Raw genomic sequence first — 24509 nt, 5'->3', positions numbered from 1 at the left:
TCACGTATCCTTCCAGACAGGCCTTTGCTACCTAAGAAAAGGTCAGGATGCTGCTTGCTCCTTTCTTTGTAATTTAGAGGATGCCTGATAGAAATACTGATTCAAGCCTGTGTCAGCTAGCATCCCAGCAGACAGGTAGATGTGGATGTGACAAAACGCCATTCACCTGGTTCCTAGGAGACAGAAGGCTGGTGTATTTCCCACTCAGTTTACATTTTGATATAAAAGCTGTTTGGACAATAAATGAGAAGAATTCTTCAGGATGTGAACACAGTCAGGACTTCATGAGGGACCGTTGATAATCTCCCTGCCGATAAAACCATGTGAGTTGTGTCTCTATTCCCGTACATCCACACCAGTCCAGAGAGACAGCTTATGTTGGGGTCTGGTTCAGAGAAAATGATTTATGGTCCGGGCTAGCCACTGGACCTCGACATAATGGCTCCCTTGAAAGAAATAATTGAGGGTCCTGGCTAGCACCAGATACCAACATAATGGTACCTGCAACGTGGGGCTGATCCACGACCCTGGCATAATAGCACACAGACATGAGGCTGATCTACAAACCCCCAAACAAGGCAGATGTGACCAAGCATGAGGAACCCGTGAGAGAAAATTTTACCACAGCTGGATATGTGAGTATTGAGGGCTCAGAAATAAAGATCAGAATTTAAAGAACTGTAGAGAAGTGGGACAAAATTTAAATCGAAAGTAAAACATGTGTAAATGATAAAAATTATTCAGTTATATATGTTGATAGCTAAAGGGAGTTTTTAAGAGTAGAACAGAAACAATGGCAGAGATATTTAGAATCTGAAAGAGTGATAGATGCAGAATTGCAATCTTTATTGATTGCTAAATGGGTAGAAAAAGTGAAGGAAAAACAGCTTTTGGCCCAAGAACCACCAGGTTACTGCTAAGATTGAGGCACCACAAGTGCACAGTAGCCAGCTAATCTAACACATCTAAAATTTGTGGGAGGGTGGGGGAAAGGCAAGCAGGAGCAAGAGTAAGTTTAGAAAGCAAATTTAACCTCACACAGTCAGTACCCCAGAGTCAGTCAATAGAACAAAGGAGAGGATTCAGAAATTCTTCTAATTTTATGATTTACAAGTTAAAATATAAAAGATAGTTAAAAATCCGCCCACCAGAGCTTGGAAAGGCAGGATAGCAGACAGAGAGAGCCTGTGTCCTACCCCCTGCCCTGGGGCACATGTTGTCAACAACAGGTGCAGCTTCAACTGGAAGGTGAAAGGCAGTTTTGAAATAAAGTAGCTTCTGAGAACTGCAGCTTCAGGTCAATTGAAAGTAAATAAGTAGGTTAAATATGTTTCTTTTCCATTTCACAATTTTGCTTCTTTGTCAAAAGTCTGCTGTTTGTAAGCATATGAATTTGTATCCAAAGTGGATTGATTCAGTACTGTGGCTCTGTAGTGATGTTTTAAAGTCAGAGATTGTGATGCTTTCAGAAGTTCCTTGATTGTTTAGACTATCCTGAGTTTTTATTTTTTCTTATAAAGTTGAGGATTGTTCTTTTGAGGACTGTGAAAAATCTTGTTATAATTTTAATGGACATTTGCATTAAATCTGTTAGTTGACTTCAGTAAGATTGTCAATTTTGCTATGTTGGTTCTACATTCCACAGGAGAATAGGAGATCTTTGCATATTTTGATGTCTTAAATTTCTTAAAAGATTTAAAGTTCTTATACAGATTTTTATATTTGTGTGGTCAGAGTTACTCAAAGATATTTTATGGTATTGTGCTATTGTATAATATTATCTCTCTCATTTACCTTATGTGTAGAAGAGGTGTATTTTGGGTTGTTTTCAGATTCTGTCTATAACAAAGTAATTCTGCTGTAAACATAGCTGAGCGCATGTCTTTATGTTACGGTTGAGTATCTTTTGTATATAGGCCCAAAAGGGGTATTGCTGAGTTTTAAGGTAGATGGTTGCCTAAGTTTCTAAGAATTGCCACACTAGTGTCAAAGCAGCTGTGTCAGTTTGCACTTCCACCAGCAGTGGAGGATTTTCACTTTATCACACATTCTCTTCAGCATAAGTTATTAGCAGTATTTTAATCTTGGTCATTCTTATGGGGATAAGTTGGAATCACAGAGTTGTTTTGATTTGCATTTCTCTAATGGCTAAAGGATGCTACGTTTGAGCATTTTTTGAGTGTCTTTCAGTCATGTTGAGTTCATCTATTGAGAGTTTTCAGTTTAGGACTGTGATGTGGGAGTCTTCTGTTTTGTGTTGATTTCATTGGTTAAATAAAGAAACTGCTTTGACCCTTTAATAGGACAGAAAATTAGGTAGGTGGAGTAATCAGAACAGAATACTGGGAGAAAGAAGCCGAGTCAGGCAGTCACCAAGAATCTCCCACTCTAGACAGACACAGGTTAAGATCTTTCCTGGTAAGCCAGCTCGTGGTGCTACACAGAATATTAGAAATGGCTTAGATCAATATGTAAGAGCTAGCCAATAAGAGGTTATAACTAATGGGCCAAGCAGTGTTTAAAAGAATACAGTTTCCGTGTAATTATTTTGGCAGGAAGCGACTCACTCCCCCTCACTACAGAACTGTAATATTTTTATTGGATTGGTTGTTCTTTGCTGCCTAATTTCCTGAGTTCTTATATTTTTGGAGCGGATTAGGGATTAGCAAAGATATTTCCCATCATATAGTCTGATATTATGTCTTGGTGATTATATCCTTTGCTATACAGGATCTTCTCAGTTCAGGAGATCTCATTTATTAATTTTTTCCTACAATGTTTGTGCCACCAAGGCTATGTTTGGGAAGTACCAATGCATTCAAGTGTTACTTCAAATTTTTCTTCTATGAGATTCAGTATTGTTGATTCATTTAGTCTTTGCTTCATTTGGATTTCAGTTTTGTGCATAGAGATGAATATGGATCTGTTTTCATTCTTCTACATGTTGATGTCTAATTAGGCCAGCTTTCTTTTTCCATTTTCCTATCAGCTAGTGTAGTAGGAGCTGTGGACTGCGTTCCTGCCGCCCAACTCCCGGCCGCCTGGCTAGCTTATACCCCAAAATAACAACACACAAACTGTATTCTTTTAAACACTGTTTGGTCCATTAGCTCTAGCTTCTTACTGGCTAATTCTTACAACTTGATTACCCATTTCTATTAATGTATGTAGTACCCCAAGGTATGCTTACCGGGACGATTCTAGCCTACGTCCATCCTGGGTCAGACCTTCATCACATCTGCCCTGAGGAGCAGAGCTATGGCATCTCAGCTCACTTCCCTACTTCCCAGCATTCTGTTTTGTTTACTCCACCCACCTATGTTCTAACCTACCAGGACCAGGCAGTTTATTAATTAACCAATGACCTTCCTCCATCAAGCTAGGCAGACTTGGAACTAAAGAGAGAATAATTTAAAAACTTTTAATTAGATATTCAATGGTTAAGGCCTTAGTTATAATATTATTATGAGAGCTATTAAGCCACTTAGTAAAATTCTTAAAAGGAGAAATGAGCCAATCTTTAATAGAGAGCTTATAGAAGCTGACAAATGGATACTCAAACAGGTAAAGTATAAATCAACAGGTAGAGTATACAATAATCAGCAAATACAGTATATTTGTTATAATTTAGCTATAGCAAGTGTGTGTATTAAGTACAAAACTTATTCTACAGTAGTTTTATGAAAAAACAGAATGTTATAGTTATACCTTTGCATTTTTTCCAGTTAAGATATTAAACTTTTAATTTAAAGCAATAGCCTGACTAATATAAAAGAACAGAATGGTATAGTGAGGAGCTGCAAGCAGGCCTGCTTTCCTGCCACCAGACTACTGGCCACCTGGCTAGCTTATGCCCCGAAATAACAACACACAATTTGTATTCTTTTAAACACTGTTTGGCCCATTAGTTCTAGCCTCTTATTGGCTAATTCCCACATCTTGATTAACCCATTTCTAATAATCTGTGTAGCACCACAAGGTGGTGGCTTACCAGGAAAGATTCAGCATGTCTGACCTAGTGGCTGGCTCCATGGCATCTGACCAACTATGCTTTCTTTTCTCCCAGCATTCTGTTCTGTCTACTCCACCTATCTAAATCCTGCCCTATCAAAAAACCAAGGCAGTTTTCTTTATTAACCAATGAGAGTAACACATAGACAGATGACCCTCCTCCATCAGGATGGAATCTAGGAGATAGTTTAACAGAGTATATTTACTGTGATCAATGTTTCTTATGTTAAACAATAGATTAATTAATTAAAAATTAATCTTAAGGTAATGATTCTTAGACAACTGTATTTGCTCAATTTAAAGGCCAGAGTAATGGTTTTTTCCAGATGATCATTGCTGCAATTTGCACATCTGTATTTTGTTAATGTTATAGCTAAAGATCCCTTAAAGGATGTTATGCTGAATTATACAAATGGTTCTTCCAGTAAAAGAACTGCATATATGATTACTAATGAAAAGGAATTGTGGATCGTGATATGGCTCCTTAAGAACAACTTATAAATGTTGTAGACAGATCTGACATAGTGGCACCAAGGTGACCTTTGTTAAGGAAAGGTAAAAAATCCCTTGCAATGAATTATAAAAAGACCCGACCTATATATACTTGGGGTCGAGGATGTGTTTATGTTCTTTTTTCACAGAAAGAAAATAAAAGCTGGATGAGATGACTGCATATACTGTAAAGAAGTGGCAGACCTGATGACATCATAGCTGCAAACACCCCATAGAGGAGTTGGAGAAAGGAGTTAGAGAAGAGTCCATGGTCCAGTCTTCCCTGCCTGCACCGAGAGGAGTGCCGCCTGATCACAGGACCTACTACCACCACTCTACACTGCAGGGTGCCATGCTGCTCTGGGGAACAGATGCTGAGCTGCTTCAGACACTTGGAACACATACAGACCCAGAGGCCCTGGTGAGATGACTGGACCATGATTGCTACAGTATTCTGCAGTTTGAATCCTGTTTGCTTTGGAACTAAGACACAGACTGAACATTTGTCTGTTTTTAATTTCTAAGACACAGAACTCATTTAGGTTAAAATATTGGACCTGACAACTAAGAACTAAGCTTTCCCCTTAGGGAAAGAAAAACTCAAAATAATAAATGACTGAAACCCCTCTTCACTTAAGAAGGGGGCAAACTAAGGATTTAACTGCTGTTCAGCGACTGTAACTGGTATTTGATAACAGCAATGTCATTGTACTCTTACCGGTATTGACCTGATGTTTGTAACTGCAAGAAAAAAAAAGAAAAAAGTTGGTATTGATCAATAATGTCACAAATCATGGTACTGACCTAAAGATATTTGGAAACTCTGGTATTGAGCAATAATGCTGAGATTCATGGTACTGACCCAAAGATTTGGAAACTCTGGTATTGACCAGCAATGCCGATGGTACTGACAAAGATATTTGCAAAAGTTGGTATTGACCAACAATGCTAAGAATTATGATATTGACTGTCAACTGCTGAGAAAAGTTTGACATACCCTGTAAATATTGGGGCTTAATGCATATGTTAAGAATTTTACACTTTAACACAATGCAAAAGATTTAAGAGCTGCACTAAACTAGCTGAAGAAGCATTCTCAACTCAGCTGATTCTTGTCTACTTTAAACAGGAGACTATATTCTTTAGGAGCATGATTATTCATAAAGCATTATAATTTATCCTGACAAGAAAGTATTGCTCCAAGACACAGATCCCAAAAGGTAGCTCTCTCCATTAATCTCTTTTCTTCACAAAGATCAGCAGTCAATGACAGGTTTGAAGCTCCTTCTCCCCAGATGCCTAAGACAGGAGCTCGCATATGGAAAAGATGGAAAAATTTGGGTAAATGAAAAGGTCTTTGCCTAAGCCAGGTGTGATCATTCTGTGTCCTGTTGCAGAAGCACAGGCTTTATTAAAATTAATAAGAGATAGTGGATTGTAGGCCCATATTTCTATATGGTGTGGCTGCCAGGCTCTAAAGCCATAGTCAGTATCTGAGGATGGTCATGTATCCTTCCAGACAGGCTATCACTACCTAAGAAAAGGTTAAGATGTTGTTTGATCCTTTTTTGTAATTTAGAGGATGCCTGATAGAAATGCTGATTCAAGCCTATGTGACAGTTAGCATCAGAGCAGACAGGCAGATGTGGACGTGACAAAAAGCCATTCACCTTGTTACCTAGGAGACAGAAGGCTGGTATATTTCCCACTCAGTTCATGTTTTGGTATAAAAGCTCTTTGGACAATATATGAGAGGAATTCTTCAGGATGTGAACTCAGGACTTCATGAGGAACCATTGAGAATCTCCCTCCCAATAAAACCAGGTGAGCTGTGTCTTTATTCCTGTACATCCACACCAATCCAGAGAGACAGTTTATGTTGGGATCTGGTTCAGAAAAAAATGATTTATGATCTGGGCTAGCCACCAGACCCTGACAGTTCAGACGTTTTAGCTCATGGTTTAATGGATTTCTTGCAGGACCCATGATCACACAGAGCATCATGATGGCTTGAAACTTTTGCAGGAGTGTGTCAGTCAAATATTTCTTACAAATATGAATGATTTGGTTCTAATAAACTTACATCGGTGATTTATGGAGTAAAAGAAATTTTCTTGAGCCAATGCAGAGCCATAAATAAGAAATATGAAGCAGAAAGGGATTTACAGTTTATCAACCTTTCTTTTCTGGTTTCTTATTTTGGCATTTTGTGTTTTATCATCTATAGATGATATGTTCACTGTTCATAAAAAGTTATTTTAATGACAGCCATTAAAATGTGATTTAAATAAGACTAACTTGACAGGTGTGGGAACCTGTGCAATAGGATTTTGCAATGAGACTGAGCTCAACTGAGAATGTATTATGGCAAAATTTAGGAATGGGCCAGTGAAAACCCTATTAGTGAACAACTCAGGAATGAGGGAAATACCATGCAAACTGACTTAACGGGATCCTTGCTGAAGCCAGGTCAGGATAACCTGTTGTCAACTGCATGAAGAGGATGGATAACGAGTCTAGTCAGATGTTGAGGGACATCAACAAGGAAGGGTGAGGTGTTCTTGCTAAATGGACTTGGAAAGAATCTTTGCTGTAAACTATATTTGGGAATATGCAGAGAAAGACCTAGAATAAGGTATATAACCCTGACTTAACGTTAAGCTAAACACAACTAAGTGTGGAAGCTTGTACCTTTAATCTGAGCACACAGGAGGCAGAGGCAAGTGATCTCTTTGAGTTCAAGGCCAGCCTGGTCTACAAAGCCAGTTCCACAACAGCCAGTACTGTTAAATAGGGAAACCCTGTCTTCTTAAATTTTTTTAATATTGATTTTATTGAGCTATACATTCTTCTCTACTCCTCTTCCTTATTCTCCCCTCCCCTTCAACCTTCCCCAATGGTCCCCATGCTCCTGATTCACTCAGGAGATCTTGTTGTTTTCTACTTCCCATGTAGATTAGATCCATGTATGTCTGATTTAGGGTCCTCGTTGTTGTCTAGGTTCTCTGGGATTGTGAAATGTAGGCTAGTTTTCTTTGCTTAATGTATAAAAGCCACTTATGAGTGAGGACATATAATATTTGTCTTTCTGGATCTGGGTTACTTTAATATGATGTTTTCTAGACCCATCACTTGCCTGCAAACTTCAAGACGTCACTTTTTTCTGCTGTATCATACTCCATTATGTAAATTACATTTTCATTATCCATTCTGCAGGTGAAGGGAATTTATGCTGTTTCCGGGTTCTGGTTATAACAAACAATGCTGCTATGAACATAGTTGAGCACATGTCCTTGTGATACAATTGAGCATCTTTTGGGTATATACCCAAAAGTGGTATTGCTGGGTCTTGAAAAAGATTGTTTCCTAATTTTCTGAGAAATTCTCACATTTTTTGTACCATATTTCATTTCCACCAGAAATGCAAAAGTGTTACCTTTACCTCAATCCTCTCCAGCATAAGGTGTCATTAGTGTCTTTGATCTTGGCCATTCTTAGAGGTATAAATGAAATCTCAGACTTGTTTTGATTTGCATTTCTCTGATGGCTAAGAATGTTGAGCATTTTCTTAAGTGTCTTTCAGCTGGTTTAGATTCCTCTCTTGAGAGTTCTCTGTTTAGGTCTGTACACTGTTTTTTCTTTTATTGGATTTTTTTGTTCTATAGAAGACCAATTTTTTGAGTTCTTTGTACAATTTAGAGGTCAGCCTTTTTCTGATGTGGGGTTGGATAGATCTTTTTCCATTTTGTAGGCTGCCATTTTGTCTTGTTGATGGTGTCCTTTGCTTTATATGTTTTTTAGTTTCAGTGGTCCATTTATTAATTAATTCTGTCAGTGTCTGTGTTACTGGGGTTATATTTAGAAAGTGGTCCTCTGTGTCAATGTGTTCAAGTGTACTTCCCAGTTTCTCTTTCATAAGGAAGAATCCCTATCTTGGGAAACAAAAACAACAACAACAAAAAGCAAGCAAAGGGTCTTTCTGGCCTCTCCCTTATTCAAGTAATGAAAAGACAATCTCTCATTTGAATATGTTCAATTTCTCAAACATTTAGTGTTTGTTCACTAAAAGCCAACTGGATTGGCAGTTGGTACTTGGTGATAGACTATGTTTTCTCAGTAGGGTAGCATGTAGTTATTTTGTGAGGGAAAATCCATGAAAATAAAAAGAACAAAAGTCAGTAGTTGGAAACTCACTTTTTGCGTACAGAGAACTGGCTGATGATTAACCTCAATATTTAAACAACCTTAGAGTAATTGAATGAACCAAAACAGTAAACTCAAATTTGAATACATCAAGGGAAAGTGAGTCTGTATAGCCAGATTGTAGGGTTGGGGCAGAAGTCACTATATGGAAAATTACTCAGAATAAACATGAAGGAAGAGGGAAATTCTGGCTTAAAAAAAACTAACAGGATTTTTGTTTACAGCAGGACAGAGTGATCAGATGTTTCATGGAACACTGAGAAAGGCAAGTACTGGCTATGAGACAGCTTGCCAAGCTATCCAGATAAGGAAGTAGCCAGATGCTGGTGGTCTAAGTAGATTCCAATCAGCTCTCAGGATACACACACCCTTTACCCTTCAGAACATGACTAAGGCACCTTTGCCCTTTCCCCTAGTGAACCTTCTCAATTCTATGTACCTTTATACATATTCTTGCAGTCTAAGAGACTGAATTCTGGGTAAGGATGACGTCTAAGCAAACCTTCACCTGTTGCAGGAAAGAGACCCTGGACTTCCCGTATGGATAGGCAAGGTGAGCAGACATGGTAGGTCGAGACTTGCAAGACTAAATACTAGAAACAGTCTTGCCGTTGAGGCTCAGCTCAGTCAGCAATCCACTCTAGAAGACACACTTTTCTCTTCTCCTTTGCTGTCATTACAGCTGCTAAAATAAGCATCGACTGTCTGCTTGTTCTACCTGTCACCAGTGGGAATTCTATGCTGTAAAAAGCACAAGACCAAGAGTATTTTGAATTTTGGTGAAGATTCTGTGGAATCTTTAAATAATTGCAGTTTAATCCTGCTAACCATGTGACACGACTCTTCATCCTTTGGTGTCTTCTTTAATTTCTTTATCTGGTGTCTCTACAAGTTTTTGTAAAGATCTTTCACTTTCTTGGTTAGATATGTTTCTGGGTATTTTTGAGGCTATCGTAAATAGAGTTGTTTTTCTGATTAATTTATTAAATTTTTATTTCCCAAAATTTCAATTTGATCTTTTTAAGTTTTTCTTTCTTTTTTAAATTATATTTTCCTGACCAATAGGGTCAAATTACATTTTCCTGACCTATAGTGTCTTATTTCATCTAGTCTTTTGTGCTCTTTTTTAATTCACTCAAGAGTTTATCCATATCCTCTGACCCGACTTAAAATTCTTTTTTTTTATTTTTATATGAGCAACTGATATTTCTTTTTTTATTTTTTTTCTTAAAAATTTCCACCTCCTCCAATTTCCCTCCTCCTCTCCCACTCCCCTTCCCCTTCCCTTTCCAGTCCGAAGAGCAGTCAGTGTTTCCTGCCCTGTGGGAAGTCCAAGGTCCTCCGCACTCCATCCAGGTCTATGAAGGTGAGCATCAAGAGAGACTAGGCTCCCACAAAGCCAGTACATGCAGGAGAATCAAAACCCAGTGCCATTGTCCTTGGCTTCTCAGTCAGTTCTCATTGTCAGCCACGTTCAGAGAGTCTGGTTTGATCACATGCTCCATCAGTCCCAGTCCAGCTGGCCTTGGTGAGCTCCCATTAGATCAGCCCCACCATCTCAGTGGGTGGGCACACCCCTCGCTGTCCTGACTTCCTTGCTCATGTTCTTTCTCCTTCTGCTCCTTATTTGGACCTTGGGAGCTCAGTCCAGTGCTCCAATGTGGGTCTCTGTCTCTATTTCCATCCTTTGCCAGATGAAGGTTCTATGGTGATATGCAAGATATTCATCAGTGTGGCTATAGGATAGGGCCAGTTCAGATGCCTTCTCCTCAGCTGCACAAGGAACAAGCTGGGGACATCTCCTTGGACACCTGGGAACCCCTCTAGAGTCAACTCTCTTGCCAACCCTAAAATGGCTCCCTTAATTAACATATCTACTTCCCTGCTCCCACATTCACCCCTTCTCATCCCAATCATCCCATTCCCTCAAGCTCTCCCCATCCTCCCCTTCTCCCTTCTCTCTCCCCATCTCCCCTTACCCCCACCCCACCCCACCCCTAAACTCCCAATTTTTGCCTGACAATCTTGTCTACTTTCAATATCCAGGAGGATAACTATATGTTTTTCTTTGGGTTCACTTTCTTATTTAGCTTCTCTAGGATCACGAATTATAGGCTCAATGTCTTTAAATTAAGGCTAGAATCCACTAATGAGTGAGTACATACCATATTCATCTCTTTGGGTCTGGGTTACCTCACTCAGGATAGTGTTCTCTATTTCCATCCATTTGTATGCAAAATTCAAGATGTCATTGTTTTTTACCACTGAGTAGTACTCTAATGAGAATATATTCCACACTTTCTTTGTCCATTCTTCCATTGAGGGACATCTAGGTTATTTACAGGTTCTGGTTATTACAAATAATGCTGCTATGAACATGGTTTAACAAATGTTTCTGTAGTATGATAGTTTATCTCTTGGGTATATTCCTAAGAGTGGTATTGCTGGATCCTGGGGTAGGTTGACTCCCAATTTTATGAGAAAACACCACACTGATTTCCAAAGTGGTTTCACAAGTTTGCATTCCCACCAACAATGGAAGAGTGTTCCCCTTACTCCACATCCTCTCCAGCAAAGGATATCATTGATGTTTTTGATTTTAGCCATTCTGACAGGTGTAAGATTGTATCTCAAAGTTGTTTTGATTTGCATTTCCCTGATCGCTAAGGAGGTTGAACATGACCTGAAGTGTCTTTTGGTCATTTGAATTTCTTCTGTTGAGAATTCTCTGTTCAGTTCAGTGCCCCATTTTTTAATTGCGTTAATTAGCATTTTAAAATCTAGTTTCTTGAGTTCTTTATATATTTTGGAGATCAGACCTTTGTCTGTTGTGGGGTTGGTGAAGATCTTCTCCCAATCAGTAGGTTGCCTTTTTGTCTTAATAAGAGTGTCCTTTGTGTTACAGAAGCTTCTCAGTTTTAGGAGGTCCCATTTATTCATTGTTGCTCTTATTTTCAGTGCTACAGGGGTTCTATGTAGGAAGTGGTCTCCTGTGCCCATATGTTGTAGACTACTTCCCACTTTCTCTTCTATCAGGTTCAGTGTGGTCAGATTAATATTGAGGTCTTTAATCCATTTGGACTTGAGTTTTGTGATAGATATGAATCTATTTTCATTCTTTTACATGTTGACATCCAGTTATGCCAGCACAATTTGTTAAAGATGCTTCCTTTCTTCCATTGTATCCTTTTAGCTCCTTTGTCAAAAATCAGGTGTTCATAGGTTTGTGGATTAATATCTGGATCTTCGATTCAATTTCATTGGTCAACATCTCTGTTTTTGTGCTAATACCAAGCTGTTTTCATTACTGTAACTCTGTAATAGAGTTTGATGTCAGGGATGGTAATGCCTCCAGAAGTACTTTTATTGTATAGGATTGTTTTGGCTATCCTAGTTTTTTTTTATATATAGTTGATTGTTGTTCTCTCAAGGTCTGTGAAGAATTTTGTTGGGATTTTGATGGAGATTGCATTGAATCTATAGATTGCTCTTAGTAGAATTGCCATTTTTACTGTGTTGATCCTCCCAATCCAAGAGCATGGGAGATCCTTCCATTTTCTGGTATCTTCTTCAATTTCTTTCCTCAAAGCCTTAAAGTTCTTGGGTTACTCCCTGCAGGCAACGGTGTTTGATTATAGAAAGAACAAGTAGGACATCTCTTTATAATGTCCTTAGCTTGTTGCCATGTAATGGAAAATTCTTTCCTTAGGCCTTTACTATTGACATGATGCTTCTTATGAAATTCTGAGGCCTGCAACACACTTCCAATCAATAATTGATCAATCTCAGCGTTGCCTTGTGCTAGAGGACCAGGAAGACCTGTATGGGACCAGATGTGTGTTATGTACATTGGACAAAGCCTGTTCCTGATTATGTCTTGTACCTGGATAAACAATGAAGTCAACTCTGTGTCATCTGGTATAAATTCAGCAGTTTCAATATGCAAGATAACTCTTTCTGCATATTGTGAATCTGTAACTATATTAAGAGGTTCTTTAAAATCCCTTAGCACCATAAGAATGGCATATAATTCTGCCTTCTGGACAGAATTATAAGGGCTTTGTTACACCTTACTCAATTCATCTGACTTATAACATGCTTTCCCTGATTTATTTGCATCAGTATAGAACGTACGGGCTCCAGTTATTGGAGCATCATGTACAATTCTAGGAAGAATCCAAGAAGTTCTCTTTATGAGGTTAAGTCTACCACTTTTAGTTTAGTTGCTATTAATTTCTCCCAAAAAAATTAGCACAAGCTCTTTGCCATGGTTCATTGTCTTCCCATAACTTTTTTATTTCTTCAGTAGTAAAAGGCACTATAATTTCTGCAGGTCTATACCTGCTAGTTGATGAAGTCTCAGTTTACCTTTTATAATTAATTCAGAGACTTTTTCCACATAAGTTTTTAATTTTTTACTTGGTTTATTAGGTATAAATATCCACTCTAAAATAATATCTTCCCTCTGCATTAGAATCCCTGTAGGAGAAATTCTGGAAGGCAATATGACTAGGATGCAGCTAAGATTTGGGTTCACCCTATCCACATGTGCCTCCTGTAATTTTTCCTCAATCATTGTCAGTTCCTTTGCTGCTTCAGCTGTCAGTTTTCTTGGACTATTCAAATCTTGATCACCATCTAAGGTTTTGTTTAAATGAACTATTAGATCAGGTGTTATCCCAACAGCTGGTTGTAGACTGGAAATGTCTCCTAACAATCTTTGGAAGTCATTAAGAGTCTTTAACCGGTCTCGCCTAATTTGTGCCTTTTGTGTTTTAATTTTATCTAACCCTATTCTGTAACCTAGGTAATTAATAGAATTTCCTCTTTGAATCTTTTCAGGGGCAATTTGTAATCCCCATTAGGCAAGACTTTCTTTACTTCTTCAAACATCTTTTCTAAAATATCTTTATTTGAATCAGATAACAAGATGATGTCATGCATGTAATGATAAATTATGGACTTGGGGAATTGTTTATGAATTATTTCCATTGGCCTACTTACAAAATATTGGCACAATGTAGGACTATTGAACATACCCTTTGGGAGGATAGTCCATTAATATCTCCTAGTAGGCTGAGAATTATCATAAGTAGACACTGTGAAGGCAAATTTTTCTCTATCCTTTTCTTGTAACAGTATAGTGAAAAAACAATCTTTCAAATCAATAAATATAAGAGGCCATCCTTTTGGTAATAGAGAAGGCAAAGGAATTCCAGATTGTAGTGGGCCCATAGGTTGAATTACCTTGTTGACAGCTCTTAAATCTGTCACCATTCTCAACTTACCGGATTTCTTTTTTACAACAAACACAGGAGAATCCAAGGGCTGGTTGATTCTTCAATATGGTGAGCATCTAGTTGCTCTTGCACCAGCTGTTCCAATGCCTGTAATTTATCTTCAGCTAGAGGCCACTGTTTGATCCACATTGGCTTCTCAGTTAGCCATTTTAAAGGTAAGGCTGTTGGTACCTCTAAAGGTTTGGTACTTGCTGTATGTTCTTGTACAGCCTGAAAGGCTGGTGACCTTTTCCCATAATACCTCATCATATCCTTCCCAGAATTATGAGTTACTGGAACTACAGGAATGTTAATCTGGGTGTTCCATTGCTGTAGCAGGTCAAGGCCCCATAAATTTATTGCAATATTGGCAATATATGGCCTTAGTCTTCCTATTTGCCCTTCAGGCCCTATGCATTCAACCCATCTTGTGCTTTGTTTTACACAAAATAGGGTTCCAATTCCCAGGAACTGAACATCTACCTCTTGAAGAGGCCAATTCAGATGCCAAGATTCTGGAGTAATGATACTTACATCCGCACCTGTGTCTAATAAGCCTAAATAAAAGTGCCATTTATACAGACTCTTAGCTTTGGTCTTTGATCGTTAATAGAAGTCTGCCAAAATATACGTTTACTCTGTCCTTCTGGGTTTTTAACTCATCCTCCATGCGTAATTCATCATTTAGACCAGTAATATTTTTTACAGCAGAAATTGGAGCTTTTAATTTTCTTGGTGAGGCACGTTCTCCACTGTGACTGGGAATGACTGGGCCACTGTTGGCTTGGGGGCCTGCCAGAGGCCCCTCAAGGAGTTTCCCGACGGTATCGGGTTGCCTTGTCTGTCTGTTGTTGACCTGCATTCGTTGGACCAATGGCGGCCTTTACCGCATCTCCTACATATACCTGAAGGCCGAGGTCTCCTATTTTTGTCATCCCCAGAAGGGATATTATTCCTAGAAATCCTTTGCCTGCAATCCCTTTTCAGATGTCCTAATTTACCACAATTAAAACACCTGGCATTTTGATGTCTCCTCATTGCTTTGGAAATCGCTTCTCCTACCCAAGATTCATCATTATAGCTAAACATATCAACATTCATTGTATGCTGAATCCATTTATCCATAGGGGCTGATCTAAACTTTAAAGGCCCAATTATCTTTTTGCATTCTATGTTTGCGTTCTCAAAAGCTAGAGATTCAAGAAGTAGTCGTCTAGCTTCTGGGTCTGTTACTCCTGTGTCCAGAGCCTTAATTAATCTTTGCAAAAAGTAATAAAGGGTTCTATCTGTCCCTGCCTAATTCTGGTATATGATTCAACCCTTTTATACTGGATCTTGTAGCCTATTCCAAGCATTTAAAGCTGCTTGGTGACATAGACACAGTACTTCATCATCATAAAGAGCTTGGTCCTGTGGATCAGCATATTCTCCTGCACCAAGAATTTGATCTTGGGAAACATCCACACCTTTTGCTCTTCCTTGCTGTTCCGTATGTTTGGATTCTTCTCTGAAATAGATTCCAAACATCAAGGAAGGTCCATTATCTAAAACTGCAGACACTAACTGATGGAAATCGTGGGGGGTAGCTCTAGCATTAGAAGCCCAAGTCCTTATCATTTCCTTAACATATGCAGAGTGCAAGCCAAAGGTAACAATAGCTTGCTTAATTTCTTTTAGATCATTCATTGCTATTGGCATTCATCTAGCTTCTCTGACTTCCTTTGAGCCTTTAGAAGTTGACACTTTGTCAGAATGAATTACAGGGTATGTCGCTAAAACCCTGGGTAAGCCAGTTCTAATAGCCACTGGTGGTATTGTATCCTGTCCTTGTGCCTTCATACTCTGTTCACCAGCTCCAATAATTTCTTCAATCATTTCAAGTCTTTTTATTATTGTCTCTATTAAATCCTGAATCTCCTGACCTGCATGTGTTTCTAGTGATTTCACTGAGGTATCAATTTTTTGGTCCCCATTCTGTACCTGTGATTCCAAAGCTTTTGAATCCTGAATCTCCTGACCTGCATAAGTTTCTAGTAAAGATTGTATGGTTCTTAGGAGTGCTATAATCTACCTAAATGATAGAATATTCAAAAGAATACTGAAACCTAGTAACCAGTAAATTAAGTTATCCCCATAGTCATATAAACCTTGCATGATATAACCCATTGTTTTGGTAACCAAAACAGTAATATTCATGTTGGAAATGAAAACTGCCATATTACCTATTATCCAGCAGGTAGCGCTGTTGCCAAGTCACGACGAAAACGGGGTCCTGTTTCAGTGTCCGCCTAGTATTTGTTAAAAACTGGGAAATGCAAGTTGCTCAACAAAGTAAATGTAATTAAATCAATTCCGTACATGGAACCATAAACCCAGAATCCAGGGGTAGAGAAGAGTAACCCGGAAGCCGTGTATGCGTCCATGTGACAGAGTCATCCCAAGGGGTTGCAGCTTTCAGCAACCGGTATCTGCGTGCTCTGGTTCATGCCGCTTAAGAGCTGCACTTGCAAGGGAGATTTGAAAACGACTCAGAAAAGAACAAACCACGGACCTGTGGAGTTTAAATCCACGTAGGGAGACAAACTATAGGCTGCGTGGGGACTTGAAGTCAATCTGAGGTGTCTAAAGGGAAAATATAAAGAACTGCAGCAAGAAAAGCCACTGCGTGATGATTTATGTTAAACTGCTGGCTCCACGCACAAGGCACAGGCCGCAAGGAACAGGCCACAGCCCAACTGGCTGCAGGCAGCCGAGTGGGGGAAGGAGGAGTCCTAAAACCAAACGTTGGGTGCCAGATGATGGCATAAGTCATAAACAATCCTACACCAGTTTGGAATTATGATTAATAGGGTGGTATTTATTTAAAGAGGAAAATACTTACAGATCACCGTCCCAGACAACAGCCCTCTGTGCAATTAGGAAGAAGTCTAGTAGCCGGAACCAGAGCAGGAAGTAAAGAGAGAGCGAGGAGGGAAGTAGCTGCTTTTTTAAAGGGAGAGAGACCATGCCCCAATGAGCTGGTATCTCAGCTGCTATTGGCTGGAGGAGCGGAAGGACCTCCTGCAACAATGTCCACTATCATATCATCTGCAAATAACGAAAGTTTGAGTTTTTCCTTTCCAATTCAAATCTTCTTGATCTCCTTATGCTGTCTTATTGCTATTGCTAGAACTTCAAGCACTATATTGAAGAGGTATGGAGAAAGTGGACAGCCTTGTCTTCTTCCTGATTTTAGTGGGATGGCTTCGAGTTTCTCTCTATTTAATTTAATGTTAGCTGTCAGATTGCTGTATTTTGCTTTTATTATATTTAGAAATGAACCTTGTACCCCAATCTCTCCAAGACTTTTAACATAAAGGGGTGTTGAATTTTGTCAAATGCTTTTTCTGCATCTAATGAAATGATCATATGGTTTTTTCCTTCAGTTTATTTATATGATGGAATACATTGATAGATTTTCACATGTTGAACCAGCCCTGCATCTGTGGGATGAAGCCTACTTGATTGTAATGGATAATTTTTTAATGTGTTCTTGGATTCTGTTTGCCAGAATTTTATTGAGAATTTTTGCATCAATGTTCATGAGTGAGATTGGTCTGTAATTCTCTTTCTTTGTTGGATCTTGTGTGGTTTTGAAATCAGGGTTGACTATACCTTCATAAAAAGAGTTTGGCAATGACTCTTCTGTTTCAATTATGAGAAACTCATTAAGGAGTATAGGTATCAGCTCTTTTTGAAAGTTTTGATAAAATTCTGCATTAAAACCATCAGGTCCTGGGCTTTTTTTTTTTTTTTGGTTGGGAGGTTTTTATGACAACTTCTATTTCCTCACGACTTATAGATCTATTTAAATTGTCACCTGGTCTTGATTTAATTTTGGTAAATGTTACTTATCTAAAAACAAGTCCATTTCTTTTACATTTTCCAACTTTGTGCCATATAAGCTTTTGTAGTAAGACCTAATGATTCTCTGAATTTCTTCAGTGTCTGTTGTTATGTCCCCCTTTTCATTTCTGATCTTGTTAATTTGCATGTTCTCTCTCTGCCTTTTGATTAGTTTGGATAAAGGTTTGTCAATCTTGTTGACTTTCTCAAAGAATCAGCTCTTTGTTTCATTGATTCTTTGGATTGTTTTCTGTTTTTCTATTTTGTTGATTTCAGCCCTCTGCTTGATTATTTCCAGTCTTCTACTCCACCTGGGTGAGTCTGCTTCTTTTTCTCTAGAGCTTTCAGTTGTGCTGTTAAGTCTCTAATGTGAGCTTTCTTCGTTTTTTTTTTTTTTTTTTTTTGTGGGCACTTAGAGCTATGAACTTTCCTCTTAGCACCACTTTTATAATGTCCCATAGGTTTTGGTATGTTGTGAATTTTTGTTGAATTCAAGGAAGACTTTAATTTCTTTCTTTATTTCTTCCCTGACACAGGGGTGGTTCAGTAGTTGACTGTTCAGCTTCCATGAGTTTGTAGGCTTTCTGGGGGTAGAATTATTGTTAAATTCTAATTTTATTCCATGGCAATTCGATAAGGAACAAGTGGTCATTAATATTTTTTGTATCTGTGGAAGTTTGCTTTGTTAAGATTATGTGGTCCATATTAGCAAAAAGATTATTAAAATTTTGCATGCTAATATTGTCTGCATTATATAAATTTTCAAGTTTATTGATTTATTAATTAATCAAATAGTTCCCTTTGTTATGAGATCTGGTAAATTGTTTTAAGTGTAATAATCTTTATTGTCCAGCCAGTGACATGTTTGCAGAGTCATGACCAGCAGCAGCTCAACTGTTGGCAGCACAAACAGTTCTGTGCTGCTTGTTTTTCTGCCTTGGTATTGGTAAAATACTGACAAATATGCTTTGTTTGACAAATTCAAAAAAAAATAAATCAACTCTGTACATGTAGCAAGGAGCCAAAAACTCAGGAGCAGGAGACACAAACTGGAAGTTTTGCAAGCCACAGTGTGGCAAGGAACGTGGCAGTGGGGGAGGGTAGAAAATGTGCATGAACTTGGGAAATTACCAAGTTGCCATGCCCTTAGCCCTTAGCTCTGCTGTAGAAAAGGTTTTACAAAAAAAAAAAAAAACAAACAAACAAACAAACAAAAAAAAAAAACGCTTAATAGGTGAAAGCAAGCCAGGCAGGCAGGAGCAGGAGACTTCTGGGCCTTGGACCATTAGGCCTTTGGACCGGTCTACCCAGCAGGTGTGGAGTTAGGGCCTATGCTGGGTGACAAATGAAGACAAATACCAAAACGAAATCCTACACTAGCTCAGAATTGAGTACAATAAAAGGTTATTTATTTGTGGGTAGACTCACAGATCACAGTTCTCTGCTCGAACAGGGAATAAAACTGAATCCCACAGCCAGAAGAGATTGAGGGAGCACACTTTACATTGCTGTTTATACTATTAAAGGCCACACATGATTGGGCGGGTAACTTAAAGGCTACTGACTGAAGGATTTCCTAAAGCACTCTGGCATACTTATGTAAGATACAAGACAGAAATGCCTCATTTCCTGGTAAACTGCGTCTTAACAATTGTATCATAAAACCACATTAAAGAATTTTTTTCTTATACCAAGTATTTTTTTCCTAAACTTCCTTATTTTCCCAAAAGAAGTTATCTTTTGACAAATTACACTTTATTGTTAAAAATAACAAGGCTATAAATATATGAACGGGTATTAAATAATGGCTTATTTTATAAACATTCTCATAATAAAATAAAATAAAAATTTTTGTCATGGACTAGAGAGATGTTTCAGCAGAAGCTACTCTTATGAAATATATGAGTTCAGTTCCTTGTATCCACATTGGGCAGCTCAAAACCACCTCTACCACAAGCTTCAGGGCATCTGACATCTTTACACAGGGAAAACAGACTCAATAAATGGTGCTAAAGAAACTAGTTCTGTTGTATACGAGTGCTTACAAATGTAGTGTTGCAGGGAGGGCCTGCTTGTTTGTCCTGGCTGCCCAGCTAGCTTAGCCCTGGAAATAACTACACAGAAACTATAGTAATTAAATCGCTGCTTGGCTCATTAGCTCTAGTTTTTTAATTGCTAATTTTTACATCTTAATTTACCCCGTTCCTATTAATCTGTGTATCACCATGTGGCAGTGGCTTACTGGGTAAAATTCAACACATCTACTCAGGTGGCAGATCCATGGCATTCTTTGCACTCTGCCCTTTTCCTCCCAGCATTCCATTTAATTTTCCCCAGCTACCTAAGCTCTGCCCTATCAAGGGCCCAAAGCAGTTTCTTTATTAACCAATGAAAGCAACACATAGACAGAAGGACCTCCTACACCATTTCACCTTTTCTGTTTAAATAAAAAGGAAGGCTTTAACTTAAATTACATATAACAAAACAGTTATCAAGCAAGAATTACAGGAACAATATTTATATCTGTTTCCTTAGTTATCTTTTATCATAACTAAGAAAAACTAAAACTATAACCCCAAAGGATCATCTCACCTTTAAGCAAATTTAGCTGTCTTTTCTCTGTGGGTCCTGCATGTCCAGTGAAGCAGTCCAGGCAAGAGCAGTTTCTTGCCCAAATGGCTAACCAACTCTATAAGGAGCCTCTTTAATGCCCATCATCTTTTTGAAGTAGCTTGGTGCTGCCAGGAGCCAATATGTCTCATTGTCATGAAAATTCTTAAGTTTTTAAACAATTTAAATGCCATATTCTGAAGGTCTCTGAAAGATTTGAAGAATACCTAAATTGCCACACCAACTCCAGTGTCGTCTATGTGACATGACATATGTCATTATGCCGGACGGGAGCTACGTGTTCTATGGGACTAGGCTTCCTGGAGGTCAATGGCACACAGCCCAGTATTGGCTGCCCTTGGGGCATAGACAGGTTTCTCAATTAGCTGGCTATGTGAGATATGGACTTTGCACAATCTCTTTTATAATAATGATATTCTATATATCTACAAGACAAGGGTTATCTTTTCAGGAACAGCTCCAGGATAGGCAAGCAAAGTATGAGAATGTATAAGACTACAGAAGAACCCTCGTCATACACAGGGTGTATGATGAGCAAGGGAATAGATGGGTTAACATTGATGGACAAAGAGTATTATATTATACTTTGAACTTTATGAATAGACTTGCTGGATCCCAACCCCTATAGTGTCTGCTGCATAAGAAGATACTAAAAAGTATATTTCAACAGGTGCAGAGAACTGATTAGGTATATTTGGTCACTAGATGAAATAAAGGGTTAGGAAAAGGAAAGACCATGATAGAGATAATGAGACAGAAACTTCCTATTCATAAGATGAAACCACTCTCTGAGGTTTACATTCCCAAGGACAAGATTTCCTCTTCTAAGGATGCTTTATGTCTAACACCTGTTCCTGATAATATACTTTTCTTAAATATTGCTGATGTTACTAAAAGAAGCTTTCATACTGTGCCAACCAATGATACATGACCTTCTGAATTGTTCTTTGTTTGAATACTATATAATGAAAACATGAATTCAGTAAAATCGCAGCAGATTCCAAGCTCTCTCTTTGTGTTGTGTCTGTCTGTCATTTGCTGAACTTGTGCCTTCCTGTTACCAGGACCCTGCTTCTCCCACGGTCTGAGTAGCTCCCCTGAGCCAGTCCATGGCACTAAATAACTGAAATATATCTCTATATATCTAGAATTCTAACTAACATGACTACAAGCTTGACTATTTATAGATGATTATCTATTAACATATATTTCTTAATTATACAATACATTCTTTAAATGAACTAAACAATCACAGTACCACCATCAGAGAGAAAATATATATACATATATCAAAATTGATCTTAAATTTGTATCAATAAACCAATACTATAACAAAGCAAATTATTCATATCTATATCATATCCCACTTTAAATGTAAAAAGAACATTTATAAACAATATTTTGGAATATTGGCATAGTTTTTTTAAGTTTTTCAGGTTTTACATGGATATAATCATAAACATTGGAGCACCAATTGTTACAAGTGGGGGCTGCTTGTTCATTCTGGCTACTCAGCTAGTTAGTCCCGGAAATAACCACACAAAAATTGCATTAATTAAATCACTGCCTGGCCTCTTATGTCTAGTTTCTCATTGGCTAATTTTTACATCTTAATGTACCCCATTCCTGTTAATCTGTGTATCGCCACATGGCAGTGGCTTACTAGGTAAAATTCAGAACATCTATCTCAGGTGGCAGATCCATGGCATTCTTCTCATTCTGCCTTTTTCCTCCCAACATTCTATTTAATTTTCCCCATCTACCTAAGTTCTGCCCTATCAACAGGCCCAAAACAGTTTCTTTATTAACCAGTGAAAGCAACCGATAGACAAAAGGACCTCCAACACCAATGTAGTATAGTTAAAAATATGGGAAATACTCCAGATCTCCACCTTTCCTTCAATCTCCACCCCTACTCATTAATAAACAAATACTATGTGGATTAATAATAAAAATGTAGGGACTATAGAGCTGTCTCACGGCTACTATTCCAGAGGACCCAGGTTCAATTCCCAGCACCCATGTAGTGCCTAAAACCATCAGTAACTCCAGTTCTAGAGTATCTGATGCACAATTTTGATCTATATGGGCACCAGGTAACTAAGCAGTGCACAGATATACATGCAGGTGAAGCATTTATACCTGTAATATAAATATATTTTAGAATAAAAATATATAATAGCATATTTAAAGAATCATAAAGGAATGCACACTTGTGATCTTTGAAGAAACCCTTCGATCTTAAGACAAACAGAACACACACAATGAAGACAAAAACTGATAGATCCACTGTGTATGGTGGCTCACTCCTGCAATCCTAGCATTTGGAAGGATGAGGCAGAGGTCTGCTAAGATTCTGAGGACAGCCAAGCTAACAAATGAGTTCCAGGTCAGACTATGCTACTGAGACTCTAGCTTACCTCCAAAAAAATCCACCTAAGAAATTCAATTATATTCAAATTTAAAACTTCTACCTATAGATGCATATATAGATCTGGCGCAGGGGTACATGGCTTTAATCATAAAACTGAGGAGGCAGAGACATGTGGATCTCTGTGAGTTCAATATCAGCCTGGTCTACAAAGCAAGTTGCAGGAAAACATGAGCTTTAAAAATAAATAATTCTCCTGAATCTCCTGGAGTTATAGACTATTGTGAGCTACCATGTGGGTACTGGGAGTTGAACTGAACCTGGGTTCTCTCTAAGAGCAGCATGTCCTCTAAACTACTGAATACTAAGGCATCTCTCTAGACCTGTGAGATCATGTCTAAAAAAAGAAAAAAGAAAAATACCTAGTCAGGGGACTGCAATTCTTCTGTATAAACTGTGGTAGTACCCTAGCAAACATAATTGGAAGAAAAATCACAAACATACCAGAAAAAGAAACATACCATTGTGAATAAAACAGACTTGATTGTCAATAGCAGCTAGCAAGCCCTACAGATAGTGGACTATGCAAGTCTTAGAAAAGTTGTATATACTGAAAATATCAAGTACATAAGAATGTTCATTTGGGCTCAGAAGAAATGACATATACAAAGCTTTTAGTATCAAAAACATAATGAGCAATAGGGTAGCCATCACACACGAGGCTATTGAGCATTTGAACTGTTGTATATTTAATTAAATATGCTGTAAAGTATAAAATATATAACAAATTTGGAAAACTATACAAAGAACATAAAATATTTCAATTAATTGTTCTTGTGAGTTGAACATGATAACCATTACACTATGGAAAATCTCTTCTTAATACTCAAAATTTGTTGAAATAATGCTGTAGAAACTGAGTTTAAGCTATTACAGGATGGAATTTAGACGGTTCAACATTTTTTTTAAAAACTTTATGGCAAAAATCATATGCTCAGCAGAAACTATGATTTGACAATTGAAGTGCTCCTGAGCTATGGATAGGATATGTAGTAAGTTATTTTCTACAGAGTGTTTCCAGTCAGTCACCACATTAGGAAGGCAACTGGAGAAAGAACACAGTGTAACATCTTGATAAGCTATGGTGTCCAGTAATTTAGGCATATATAAAATGCTATTTCAACTTACAGTATTTTCAACCAGAAAACCATCATAGTCTGAAAGAAATGCTTTTATATTTATAAGGCTTTTTTCATTAAGGTGATTCTAAAAGATGTAAAATTCTGCAGATGGCTTACATTATGTTGTGTTCAAACAATACATAATTTCAGCTAAAGATTCAGTGTTGTGACTGCTTTGGGGAACCAAGCATTTTTTAACTGGATTAACAGTTTATCTACAGGAGGGCAGTGTCATCTGATGTTTTAAACACTGTCAAAAGACCACTGGGTAGGTAAGTTATCAACCATAGTGGGAAAGTTATTATAGTTTTACCAAATTGACATGCTATGCCTATCAAATTGCCTTCTAAATGTTTATATTTACATCTATAGATTAATGTTTGGTAGTGGGTGTCATTAACTGGTCAAAGAACTTAGTGAGAATAAATGACTATTTGATATTCAATCCTAAGTGGT

The sequence above is a fragment of the Chionomys nivalis genome, chromosome 2, assembly GCF_950005125.1.
Source record: "Chionomys nivalis chromosome 2, mChiNiv1.1, whole genome shotgun sequence".
Taxonomy (NCBI): Eukaryota; Metazoa; Chordata; class Mammalia; order Rodentia; family Cricetidae; genus Chionomys; species Chionomys nivalis.
The sequence above is the reverse complement of the archived record's forward strand: the minus strand, read 5'-3'. Positions refer to the sequence as shown.